This window comes from Grammomys surdaster, unplaced genomic scaffold (assembly GCF_004785775.1).
Source record: "Grammomys surdaster isolate TR1022 unplaced genomic scaffold, NIH_TR_1.0 958, whole genome shotgun sequence".
NCBI lineage: Eukaryota > Metazoa > Chordata > Mammalia > Rodentia > Muridae > Grammomys > Grammomys surdaster.
The window spans coordinates 6,492,351-6,506,386 of NW_021605377.1; the positions used below are offsets into that span (position 1 = coordinate 6,492,351).

At 44.3% G+C, this 14,036-nt stretch overlaps 1 long non-coding RNA gene and 1 other non-coding gene across 2 annotated transcripts in view; one reads left to right on the forward strand and one right to left on the reverse strand.

The window, feature by feature from the left end:
* Positions 1-1,713: 1,713 nt before the first annotated feature.
* The window catches only part of LOC114634515, a 14,971-nt gene continuing 2,648 nt past the window's right edge, over positions 1,714-14,036 (reverse strand). Inside the window, exons 2-5 of the long non-coding RNA XR_003713338.1 lie at positions 9,212-9,338; positions 6,795-6,891; positions 2,056-2,164; positions 1,714-1,873 (exon numbers count right to left, since the gene is read on the reverse strand). This is a non-coding gene — a long non-coding RNA (uncharacterized LOC114634515). The remainder of the gene's footprint in view (positions 1,874-2,055; positions 2,165-6,794; positions 6,892-9,211; positions 9,339-14,036) is intronic.
* Positions 10,856-10,962, forward strand: LOC114634522. Its single transcript, XR_003713339.1, has one exon. It is a non-coding gene; the product is annotated as a U6 spliceosomal RNA (small nuclear RNA).

Sequence of the window (14,036 nt, forward strand, 5' to 3'; positions counted from 1 at the left end):
CTCGGGCCGGGCCCCCCCCCCCCACTTCCAACAGGGTCTGAGGCTTCCGGACTCTGCATCCAACCAGCTTGAACTGGCACAGCAGGTTTGTGGCAGCGTGGGCTGCACTGGAGGAGCAACTAAGATTTGAATCTGGGATTAGCAGACAAAACAACACTTGTGGGGCTGAGGCTTCTTGTGCTCTGTGGTTCTGTCCTGGGAAGACTGGGAACCTGACACCTCCGGAGTGGAAACAGTCTCCGAGAGTGGGAGGATACATTTGTGCCAAACAAGGTTTCTAGGCAACCGCTTATTTAAGGACGTCAGTGCCCCCAACCATCCAGCTTCAGTGACTTTTAGAACTGATGGGTTTATGGTGAGAAGTCATGCCGAGGAGGCCGGCCAGCGTGTGGCTCCTGCCTCACTTTCATCCTGCCTGTGGACCAGTATATTCCAAAATGGGGTCTTGAGGTTCACAGGACTGCGGGATGCCAAGACTTCTGCCTACGCTCTTCCCCGTTTAGAACACCTTTTTAGAACACACAATCTATTTGAGATTTGGCTCAAATTTAACTCGTAGGCTCTTTATCTTACTTATAGTGCATAAAAATTCTACTCAACTGGGGGCTTCGTTGCGACACGTTCATAAACACATAATACCTAAGTTGACCCTATCCTTAGTCTCTTCCCCCCCAGACTCATTTTGACCCCTTAGCACGCAGTGGAGGCTCACCGAATGCATACTTGAACCAACGGCGTTTCTATTTACCTCTTCTGGGAACTGTCCTTAGTGTCTTGCACATGCTAGGCAGGTACTCTGTCACCGAGGTATTTCTGTGTCCCCTGTGTTACTTCCTATTTTGAGACAGGATCTCATTAAGTTTCCCAGGCTGTTTTGTTTTGTTTTGATTGAGACAAGGTTTCTCTGTGTAGCCCTGGTGTCCTGGGACTCACTCTGTAGACCAGGCTGGCCCCTAACTCAAAGACCCACCTGCTGCTGCCTCCTGAGTTGCTGGGATTAAAGGTGTGCACCACCACTGCCCTCCCAGGCTGGCTTTCAGGTAACTTTCCAGTTTTAGGCAGGGATTGGAACTTTTGTCTTCCTGCCTTAGTCTTTTGAGCAGTTGAGATGGTAGGCTTCCACCTCAAGATATGGTGTAGTGCAACCAAATTAAGCTTATTCCTGACTAGCTTACAAATAAATGAGACTGAGACGATGGTTATTTTCTCCTGGTCATGCACTCATCATCCGACTCCCTCAATAGTGGCATCCTTTCTCTTCCCATTCTTGTAGGCCTAGACCTTCGGGTATAGAATTTATCATTACAACACATAGCAACAAACCAAACCTCTACAATATGACTCCATTGACTTTTCATTGACGAATATACATGATTACCTAGGGATAAAGTGAATATTAAGTTCAAACTATCTGTCCAACCATGTTTATGTCCACCCATTCATTCATTTACCCATTCATCCAACTACTCACCCACCCACCCATCCCCCACCCCTCCATCCCTCCATCTCTCCCCCACCATCTACCCATCCATCCATCCATCCATCCATCCATCCATCCATCCATTTATCCATCTGTCTTATTTAGGGTTACTGTTTCTAATAAACATCACAACCAAAAACACTTTGAAGAGGAAAAGATTTATTTGGCTTTTGCTTTTTTATCAACTGTTCATCACTGAAGGAAGCCAGGACGGGAACTCAAACAGGGCAGGAACCTGGAGGCAGGAGCTGAGGCAGAGGCCACGGAAAAGTGCTGCTTACTGGCTTGCTCCCCATGGCTTGCTTTGCCTGCTTTCCTATAGAAGCCAGGACCAGCTTCCCGGGGATGATACCACCTGCAATGGACTGGGCCTTCCACCTTCTGTGAACATTACTGTATAAGGAAAAGATATAGATATTATCTTCCCCAGTAATACTTACCTTGACCTGAAACTGAATTTTATATATTTTGGTTGCTGTCTCTCCCCATTTGACTACAACAATCGGTAGAAGAATGGAGACAGTCATGTACTCGCCCCTGTGCCAGAAAAGTGCTTGCCACTGTATTGGACTCACGGTGGCTGGCTGACGTCAGGTGAGGTTATGCACACATGTAATTCTAGCACTTGAGATGCTAAGGCAGGAAGATCTCAAGTTCGATGCCAGCTTGAGCAAGATGCACCACCTAAAAAAAAAAATCAAAAAACAAAACAAAACTGGTCAAGCCTGGAACAGTGGCACCTGCATTTAATCCTAGCACCTGGGAGGCAGAGGTTAGCCTGGACACATAATAAGTTCCAGGACAGCTAGGCTAACATACCAAGATAAAATAAAGCAATCCTGCTTTGTCAAGTAAACTAGAATTGTATGCTACCCTATTTGAAAGAACTAAAAGTAGAAATCTATGGTGTGTTACAAGAATGCATTAAAACTCTTCCCCTTCAGGCATCCTTCCAACAAGAAATGATTAAATACTGAAATCAATATGATGTTTCTTGGCAACGACAGTGATTTATGCCTTATTCCTGGCTGTAGTTAGAATGTCTGAGACATTCGGTCAAGATGACACAGGAGAATTTTTGATAAAAGCTTGATGAATGCTTTGAAGTTTTAGATTAATTTTGTAATTCTCCCAGTGAGGCTTTGTTGGATCCTGACCATGTGACAGTGATGAAGGATGCATAAAGGTCAGTGAGGGACAGCATTAAACTGTCTCTGTGAAAACAGAGCGTTCTAGATAGCGTGCCATGGCAGTTCGTTTCTGCTTAGCAGATGAAAACAGGTAAGAGATTGACAAAAAGGTACACAGGTCTTCTAATACTGTTCAGTCTTCCTTCCCCTGGTCCTGGGTTCCCTCTTCCTGGGCATCTGGACCAAAGTCAAACTAATTGGGAACTTAGATTGCTGGGAATTTACGGGATTTACTTCAGGATGTGGGGAGGGCTGAAAGACCATCCTTTTTCCTTAAGGGAACCAAAGGCTTTTCAAAATCACTTAGCATTCAGGCAAGCCTGTAAGCTGTGGAGCCAAACTAGCCCAGGGAGAAGAGAGGTGAGTGGATGAGGGGACCCGGAATGAGGGGCCACTGAATGGGTGGCTCCAGTGGGAACGTATGTCTCTCTATTCTGTGGGCTGAAATGGGAAGTCAATGTCTTTAGGAAGCCGTCCATTTCTTTTAAGGACTGGGAGGGAGATTGTCTCTTTGGTTTCTGGGATCCTTGCCTTCTAGATGCAACGTCTCTGTGTCTTCCTGTTGTGTTTGTCTTTGTATCCAGGTTTTCCTGTGTTCATTCTCTTGGATTAAGCTAACCATAGTCACTGCATTTCAGCTTGATTATTTACTTACTAGAGGCCCATTCTTTTCCTCTTTTCTATGTATGTATGTATGTATGTATGTATGTATGTATGTATATGTATGTATGTGTGTGTGTATGTATGTATAAACAGGGTCTCTCTCTCTCTAGACTCCAGCTTGATCTCCAGTTAGTCTCCAACTTGCAGTAATCCTCCTGCCTCAGCCTTCTGAATTCGAGGATTACAGATGTATAACACCATGGACCCTACTTCTAAATGAAGTCACACAGTTCTGGAATTTCAGTATCTGTGAGGGAGTCATGCTTCAAGTCCTAGAAGAGAGACAGGGAAGAAAATAGAAGTGTGTGTGTGTGGGGGTGGGGGGGCAGGGGCAGAACTGGTGGCTTTGTCAAACAGCTGGACCATAGCATGATATAGCACGTGGGTTTTTATAGGGTCTCTCCAACTTAGTGAGTCTCAGATATGCCAGAGGGCAATAATAAAACACCCCCCTTCCAATCCTCTTGAAGTGGCTGAAACACTCTTGGGGAGCAGGTTTATTTCTGGTGGAGAACAGCAACAAGAACAACAACAACAACAACAACGAAGACGTCAGGTCCTGAGCAAATCAACAGTGGTAACTTTGTGACTTGGGAAGAATGCTGGTTCCTACTGGGCCACACACCCTGTCTCTGGTACCGCCTGTATGTCCTTGTCTATCCTCTTTGGGGCTCAGTGTCCTCATCTGGAAAATGGGGCTGCTGAGGAGGAAGTCAAAGGGCATTTGTGATAATTCTGTGAGAGGAGTAATGGAAAGCACCCACTTTCAGAAGGGACTTCAACAAGTCAGTTTCCTCTGCTCCCTTCCCGAGGATGACCCCCCCCCCCGCCTCCCAGAAGTTTCTACCCAAGAAAACAGTTGTTTTCACTTCAATGTTACACTCAACATTCTGTTTACGAGGCAGTGCTAAGAGACATCTAAATGCCGTGTGGTTGGTGAGACTCTCCTTGGGCAAGAAGGAGATGTGGCCAGAACATTGGCTCTAGCATTAGGAGAAGCGGCAAGGAGGGGTGACTGCAGAGCCTTCCCTAGGTAATTACGGTTTGTGGATGGGGTTTGTAAATCACCCGATGCACAGTAGTAATAGCCAGTGTATACTCTCTGCTTTATCCCCTTTGAGACAGCATCTCTCACTGAGCCTGAAATTAGGTTTGCTGCCAGCAAGCTCCAGCAATCCTCCTGTCTCCACTTTTCCTACCACAATAGAGTTGAAAGCACACATGACCACACTTGGCTTCTTATGTGGGTACAGGGGGATTCGAAATCAGGTCCTCATGTTTTTGGGCTAGAGATGGTAGGGTGGGAGGATCAGGAGTTCACAGATATTTCTAGCTACAGAGTAAGTTCAAGGCCAGCCTGGGCTGCTTGAGACCTTGTCTCAAAAAGGACAGTAAGGGTTTGGGGAGATATCTCAGCTAGTAAAATTCTTTCTGCATAAGCATGGGAATTTGAATCTAATTCTCAGAAGCTGCTGTCAAAAAAGAAACCAGGCACATGCTTTTGATCCCAGCCCTGAGGAAGTTGAGAACAGATGGTTTCCTGGGACTCAATGGCTAGCCGGTTTAGTGTCAGTGGCAAATCCCAGGACAGTGGGAAAGCTTGTCTTAAAAAGCAAGCTGGATGGTTTCTGAGGAAGGACAGAGGGGAAAACAGGAAGGTTGTCCCCTGACTCTCTGACCTCTGACCTCCACACACATTTAAAAAGGGGGCTGGGAAGGGGACCCATGTGTCTGTATAATTTTCACATAATGTTAGAAAGAGACAAAATGGGATAGAAAAAAAAAAACATGTATACGATCCAGTAAGAGCAGAAACCACTGCAGTTCTGGAGCCATCATTAGCAAGCCTGGTTGTGGCTCTTTCCCAGGAAGAGAAGCCCAGTGCTTTTCTATCTGGGTATCTTTACATTTCTCACTCCAGTCGCAAGAATTTTCCTCTCTAGAGAGCTATGCCCTAAATAACCACCACTGCCAATGCTTTCTCTGCCATCTATACTCCTGAGAACCCAAATGCCAGCCCCAAGTAGAAACACAGTTTTCATGCCCCATTCATGTCCTCTGCATGCCCTCGGCCTGCCTCCCCAGAGGGTCACGTTCCAGTTCGTAAATAGCACTAAGGAGAAGTCACTTGGGGGTAAGGCAGTCTTGGAAGTTAGAAGGCAAGACCTCTGAGCGATGACTAATGGGGCAGCCAGGGCTCTTTGTCTCTTGTTAACAGGGTATGAATAGCCTTCCAGCCTCCTGTTTCAACCTCTGGACAGAAAAAGAGGGAGGGACAGAGAAAGTTCCAGACTGTCGTATGCCTTCTGCACTTTCCCCTCCAAGTCTCTAAGTCCAATCAGAAATCGCTTGGCAAGTTGGAAGCTCTTGCCCATTTGAGGTGTTGGCTGTGGTAGCATTTGAAGAAATGTCTCAATAGCTCATGAGTTAGAGGAACGTCAGGTCAAGTTCTGTCTTAGATTCCAGAGAGCTATGTGCCGCTGTGGTGTGCTGACCTATGAGCTGGGTTGTAGGTCCTTTGCCTGATAATTACATGTGTTCAGAGACCTCGGAATGGAGGTCTCTGGGCCTTATATTGCTTGAAAGTTTGTATTTCTTCTGCTTGAGAGCATTTTTTATTTATTTTATTTTTTAGTTAATGCTCATCATTTTATTTGTTCTTTTGAGATAGGATCTCATGTAGCCCAGGCTAGCCCCAAACTCATTCTGTAGCTAAGGGTGACTTTGAATTCCTCATCTTCCTGCCTTTACCTTTCAAGTGCTGAGGTGGACCTCTATTTAAGTGATCTAGGGATTTTAGTTCATGTCTGTAACCCCAGCACTCATGACATAGACATTGGAGGATCTTGGGTTGAGGCAAGTCTAGGCTGCTCTTAAAACAAAACAACAAAAAAACCCCAATTCAATGGAAATAAATTGAAAATTTCAGCTGTCAACCGCACATACACATGTTGTTTGTTGGTTGGTTGGTTGGCTTACTTAGAGTCATGTTCTTACAATGTAGCCCAGGTTGACCTGTGTCTTACTCTGGGGTCTAATATTGCTTTAACATTTGTAAATCATTATTTCTAGTATTATTATTATTATTTTTTAGGGCTGTCTTCAGGATTTCCCATGCACTGGGAGGAAAAGAAAAAAGAGTTTCATTTTCTATTATGCTAGGGACATAAGAGTATAAAGTCTTGCAAACCTCGGGGGTCATCTAGCACACTTTCCTGCCCTCTCTCTTTGAGGAAGAAGAAGGAATGGAACATTATACAAAGTTTCGTACAACGCTGTGTCCCCAGCCTTTGCCTTTCTATGGAAGACTCCTTCCATATTTGTCCTTATGAAGGCTAGACTGACAGAACCCATCAGGAGTCATGGGAAACAGGTTTACGGAGTTTAGCACTGCTGGTGAATATGGCAAGGTTATAAGCCCCAAGTTACACCATGGCCAGACATCGTTTTTTGGACCGTACCTGGTTAAGCTGACCTCGGAGAAGTATGAAGAGTCTTGCTTCTTTACATTCAGAAGCATCCCGGGTGCCATGTGATAGCTGACATTTGAGTTCAGAGCTGGGAATGAGAAGACACAGTGCTTCAGAAGGCTTTAGTACTTGGTCTCAGAGTCTCTCACGTCTACTAGAAAATACCAGAATCCTCTTTGATATGTCAGGGGAGGAATTATCCAAAAGGCATCATTTTAAAAAGACATTTTAGAAATTCTTTGTATGTTTTCCTCAAAGTATCCTGTCTAGGAATGATGATAAACAACATTGATTCAATTCATTCATCTTTAATTTTTTTCTTCCATTTAATACTTAACAATTATCTGTCACATGTCAGATTTTGTCCTCGGACGGGCAGTTATGTGAGCACATAGATGCCAAAGGTAGGAGACAGGCCACTCAGAAGGTGACTGTCTTGTGGTGTAGACAGGTTTGAAGGCAAAGCTGAGACCCCTGACCTATTAAAAAGGATTCTGAAATTCATAGATATAAGATGAACATTTCCTGGCTGGGTGGAGGAGGGGGACAGGAATAGGGACCTGGAAGACAGAAGGGGTGAAGGCAGGGGATGCTGATGGCAGGGAAACATGTTCTGTTTTGTCAGAGTGGGCAGAGGACAGGGGTGAGGCTGGAAGAAGATACATATGGCGGATATAGTGGATGAGGTTCCCTTGAAGAACAGGGCAAGTATTCACAAACCCCTGAGTACAAATTTCACCTCACCAGAGAGTGGCGACCCTTTTTTTCCTAGTGTGAAATGAAATTGTCTAGCTTGTTCACATGTTACCTTTCACACCTCCTGGCAACCTGCATTTCTGAAACGATGGCAAGAATATGTTCTGATTGCTTCAAGTCAGATGCTTGGTGTTACGGTCTCTTGTCTGTCATTATGTCACAAGTGCTTTGAGCCAAGTATCTGTGACACTCACGGACAGGTGAGTCGTGGAAAAGTATACCAGACAGACTGGGGGAACTGTATGTCTCTCCAGCCCAGAACTTCTTGTCAGTCAAGTTAGATGAGTCTGCACAGATAAGACTATCTGTAAGATCATCGCTCACTGTCAAGAAAAGCTCACAAGAGACAGGCGCCATCAGGATCCTGATAATCAAGAGACTCCTTGGCTAAGGGAACCTTGGGATTCGTGACCTTGGGATGTTTGGCTAGTGATTTCTTTGTCCTCTGATTTTTAATTCTTCTCCAGAAAGGCTGAGCATAGCTCCTGGTCTGGTGATGGTTGTGTAATGCAGGAATGTGTAACATTGTTGCAATCATATAATAGAGTTTGATATGATGGTTCAGGCTGTAATCTCAGCACATGGGAAGCTGACGCACAAGGATCGTCAAAAGTTCACGGCTGGTGGGGGTGGGGAAAACACAGAGGTAGGTTAGCTTGAGCTATGTATGGAGACTTGCCTCTGCACCAACCCAGCCAACAAAACCTAAAAACAAACCAAACAAACCCCAAACCTTTCCCAACCCTAAACTAAAGGAAAGCCCCCAGCCCCAACCAACCAATCATCATCAACAATAAAAACAAAACAAAACAAAAACCCTTTGAAATTTCTTGGTTAATATAGTCATCACTCCTTATCCAACAAGGAGATGTTCCAAGATGGTGCAATTCTAGAAACTGTAGATAGAAATTATCAAGCCCTGTGCTGTAAATACTTTGTTTTTATTATACATATAAATTCATAAGTTTAATTAAAGTTTAATTAAAAATGTACACAACAAGATACTAATTACCACTAACAAAATGAAACAGTTATAACCAATATACTACATAACACAAGTTCCTTGGAAGTTATTAATGACTTATTTCTGGAACATTTCATTTATTGTTTTGAACTTCAGTTTGAAATTGCAGAAGGTGAAGCCACACATAAATAAAGTGGGATTGTTGCAACTAACAAATGTCTACTGATAATATATTAAGAATGGAGAAGAGTGGGCCCTGCCCCTCACAGGCTCAGCATTCCGGAGAGCGGGCCCTGCACCTTGCCTGGGCAGCACAGTAGAACTGGCTTTGATGGCAAAGGCACAGGGAGCCAGCCCCAAGGCTGTGAGCGTGAGAGAGCTGGCCCAGCCCCTCACTGGCTGCAGCATTCTGGAGAGTGCCCCATCCCCCACCCCCAACACACCTCCACTGCGCAGAACATAGAGTTGGCCCTGCTGTCCTGGGTGCCGGTGAGCCACCCAAGGCCACCAGAGTGGGAGAGCTGCCCCTGACTCTTGCTGGCTGCAGCATTGGTGGGCTATGCAGAGCATTTCTGGAGAGCTCACGCGGGTGGTGCCCATGCGGGAGAGCCCATGGGCTGACTAACTCAGCTACCACCCAGGCCCAGATCCAGGGCTTTGAGTTGACCCACCCCAAACTCTATCTCACCTGTGAACTGCTGGAGTATGTAATAGGGCCAGTCCTACAGATCCAAAGCTGCAGGAGCTTCATGACACAGGATATCTTAGAGTCCCAGTGAGGTTCCAGTATTGATAGAGTAGCACAAGCCAGCGCCCTTGAACCAGACCAATGACACATTGCAATGAACAGTTGCAAGTTTAGATGAGTGGACAAAAGAGTGCACCGTGAGACACAGTGAGATACATCGTAGCTCCCACAGGGAGATGTTTTCTTTTTTCTTTTTTTTTTCTTTTTTTTTTTTTCTTTTTCAAGACAGATTTCTCTGTGTAGCCCTGGCTGTCCTGGAGCTCACTCTGTAGTCCAGACTAGCCTTGAACTCTCGAACTCAGAAATCCGCCTACCTCTGCCTCCCAAGTGCTGGGATTATAGGTGTGTGCCACCACCACCCGGCAGGGAGATGCTTTCTATGCATAGTTTTATTTATTTATTTATTTATTTTTGGGGGGGAGGTTGCAAGGGCAGAGGGCAGATATGATATAAAGGGATGGGGAGATAAGTGGTATTGGGGTACATGGTGTGAAATTCACAAAGAATCAATTAAAAAAAATGGGGAAAACCCAGATGTGTTGGCCCATCTGTATAATTCTAGCAGGAGGCTGAAGTCGGAGGACTCCTGTGAGTTCCAGGCCAGTCTAAAGGACTACATAGAGAGATCCTGCCTCAAAACAGACAGAAACCAAAAGGGGGGCTGGGTAGTGGTAGTACACACCTATAAGTTCAGCACTCAGGAGGCAGAGGCAGGTAAATCTTCATGAGTTCGAGGTCAGTCTAGTCTACAGAGTGAGTTCCAGGACAGTCAGGGCTACATAAAGAAACCCTGTCTTGAAAAAAAAAAAAAGCCAGCGAGAAACAAAACAATAACAAAAGCAAGCAACCAAACAACATCCAACCAACAAACCAACAAACAAACATAAAACAAAAATGGAGATATAAATATGTCCATTACATAATCAATTAGATGTAAAGTCAATGTATCTACTATTAATTACACATAAGTAGCAAAAGTAAATTAAAGTTTTATCTGAGAGGTCATAGGATCTGTTCAGGAAAAAAAACATTGTATCTTACTCAGAGGTCAAAGGGAATTTTACAGAATTTAATCTTTTTCTTGTCCTTTTTGGGTAGGGAGAAGGAGAAACTCAGTCAGAACCTCACTCTGTAGCCCATGCTGGCCTTGAACTCGTTCCTCAGCCTTTGGAGTACGAGGATTACAGTAAACCATAATGCCCAGTTGAACTCCCAAGATTGTCCATACACATCCCTGTGCTTTGCTGGAGTTGAGTCCCGGAGGGTAAATCTCAGGAGAGAGGAAGACTGCCACATCTCTGAGGCCAGCCTAGGTTACACAACAAGATCCCACTTAGAGAATGAGGGAGATAGCTACACTGTCAAAGCTCTTGCTGTGTGCGTATGAGATTTGGAGTTTAATTACCGGATCCTGTGGAGGAAGGAGACAAACTCCCAGAGTCCTCTGACCTTAATGAGTGCCATGTCTTGGATATATGCTTGGACTCAAGCCTGTATAAAAACACACACACACACACACACACACACACACAGACACACACATGCAGGGCACACATTGACACACACAATAATAATTATTATTATGTGCTTGCTTTGGCAGCACATATACTAAACTTGGAATGATACAGAGAAGATTAGCATGGCCCATGCGCAAGGATGACACACAAATTTGTGAAGCATTCCATATTTTTGGTTCTAGGGAGGGGAAATAGGGAAAGAGGATGACATCTGAGATGTAAATAAATAAAATATCCAATAAAAATTAAAAAAGAATGGTATATTCCTAAAAAGAATGACTCAGAGTGTGGAGCCTGAGGTTCCTAGTTGACCTAACTTCTTTGCTCTCTCTTCTTGATTCAGCTACTTGGGTCTCAGGCAGTAATGATTGATGTAGACAGTGCCAAAATAAATTATTTTAACTCGGAAAAAAAAAGAAAATACGGTTTTTATATGTTTAATATTAAATAATTTCATGAACTGTTAAAAATAGTTATTATAATAAAATAATAACAAAAAACCTAAAAAGGATACTACCTAAAGTGGGAGGGGGGCAGGGAGTACCTACAGAGTTGGACAGGGCATTCTGATTAGGGAACTCAAAAAAAAAAAAAAAGAAAAGAAAAAAGAAAAAAGAAATGGGGTCTTCTGTTATGTTTGGGTTGGGGAAACCTATTCATAACCTTTTTAAAAATTTTTTATTTTTTTAATCAGGGTGTTTGGGAGTTATGGAAAAGTAGATCAACACATCAGAGAGATTCTCAGAAGGGATGTTAAAAAAAAATCAAAACCAAAAAGCCGGGAGCAGTATGTTGGTAACATGCTGCATATGGCAGGCCCTGGGTTCAACTCCCAGCATCCTTTGAAAAAAAAAAAACCAAACAGGAAAGAATAGAAATGAACCTCGGTATAACTTAGTGAATTCAGGGAAGACAGGGTATGGGCACGAAGTAGGTAGTGGTGCTGAGGAAGGAGAGAATCATTTGAGAGTTAGAGTTGCCCGAATTTCATTGGTTAGAGCATGCGTGATGAATGATGGAGGCTGTGCCCACTGGGCGGCTGGTGGAAGCTTGACTCACGTCTTACAGACCTTATAACGGGCTACATGCTTGCAGAGAACCTCTGAAAGGGTTTAATGAACATGGTGCAGAAACAGGAGGAAGCTGCCCCAACGAGAGAGGAAATTGCTCCGACAGAGAGAGAGAGAGAGAGAGAGAGAGAGAGAGAGAGAGAGAGAGAGAATATGAATGAGAATGAATAGTGGGCTGGTGTGACTCTAGGATGTGAGAGAATTAGAACATCCCTTATAGATATCCGCCAATTTCACTATAAAATTAGCTAAGACGGGTAATTCTCCACTCAAGGTGAGGTTTGTGAATTTCAAAGGGGACAAACCCAAATAAACACATTGGGACCCAGGTTCTGTGATTTGTGTGGGATCGATTCTCCCTCCTTGCCTGGGGAAGTGAGCATAGAATGAATGCATTTATGTAATGTCCTAACGTCAGTGCAGTTCCGTTGGTTTAACAAGATGCCGACTGATTTTCTCGGAGAGCTCTCTATCCTGTCTGTTCTACCTACCACATTCCTTGGCCCGATTCAAAGTCTAGTTCACATCCTGCCTCTGGAACCCGCCCCTCATGACGTCAGCCTGCCTTTCGCTTCAGTGCTCCGAATGCTGCTTTGCAGTTCCTTTGGGGGTTAGTACAGGCTTCCTTGAATATTACAGTTTTCAGGGGGTGGGAAGTAGGGATTGAATCCAGGATCTTGTGTATGCTACGCGATCACTTCACCACTGAGCTATGTCCCTACAAATTATTGTGACTTTTATTTTGAGAAGAAGGACTCACAGGATAGCACAGACTAACCTTGGATTTGCTATTTCCCTGCCTCGGCCTCCCGAGTGGCTGGAATTACAGGCACGTACCACCGGGCTTTGACTTACTTTTCATTTTTTCACTGTCCTCAGAGAATATTTACTCTTATTCACCTGATTATGATTCTCTATTTTTATACCCTGGTCATCTGGTCTCTTGCACAAAGCAGGCAAAATTACACGTTACTGCCCTTAGAGCTGACATGTGCCCATTGGTCCATTCATTCAGCAAAGGTTTTCTGAGTATTGAGCACTTGCCAAGCACATGATCAAGCCCGAGGGCACTTCTTGGCTTCCTCTCTCCTGTCTCAGTGGGTTCCAGCCTTAGTCACTTGTTCCTACCCCCGGGCTTTTCCTCCTGCCCTTCTACTTGCCTGGACTGTGCCTTCTCTAAGAATTTTTTTTCTCTCTTTCTTTTCTTTCTTTCTTTCTTTTTTCTTTTTCTTTCTTTTTTTTTTTTTTTGAGACAGGGTTTCTCTGTGTAGTCCTGGGTGTCCCGGAACTCACTCTGTAGACCAGGCTGGCCTGGAACTCAGAAATCCGCCTGCCTCTGCCTCCCAAGTGCAGAATTTTTTTTTTTCAATTAAAAAAATTCTTTTTAGACAGAGTCTATGTGTATCTCTGGCTGACTCAGAAGTCACTATGTAAACCAAGTAGGCCTCTAACTCATAAAGATCCACCTGCCTCTGCCTCCTGAGTGCTGGGTTGAAAGCCATCATAGCCGGCTTGAACTGTTTAGTATCAAGGTTTCCTTTATCTCAGGACTTGTCTTAGACTAGTCTCCTGATCTTTGCCTTGGGTCTCAGAGTCTTTTGCTTCTCTCAACAGTACTAGTTAAACAGTACCAGTACCAGCTAGTCTGCGTTGTTCACACAGACTACAGGATGGCAGTGAAGTTCTCTTCTCTGCTGGAATTCATGCAGTTAGCATGGTGTCTCCCTCTTAGCAAGAGCTTTGGAAGGTTCGTTTGAGCAAATGAGTGGGTGATATCCACATCCCTGCAAAGACAGGTGCTGCATGCTTATATGTCAAGAACATACCAAGGGAAGACGACGTGTGTCAACACGTGGTAACTCCACGAGGAGAGTTAATGTGGACCGTGGGCTCAGGAGAAGGCTGGAGTCTAGGAGTGTAGCCCTGAATCATTTCACTGTCTTGCACCTGTTGCTGAGTCTGGCTCAATTTCTTCTGATTTACACTTCCTAGAAACTCCTACGACTTCCAGTCCTAGGACAAGACTTTTGATTATTGATGAAGACATAATGGACCTTTCTAGCTATCTTAAGGCACTTTGTAAGATATATCACAAGGCATTCACTTCAGTCTACCTATTATCTGTCTATCTATCTATCTATCTATCTATCTATCTATCTATCTATCTATCTATCTATC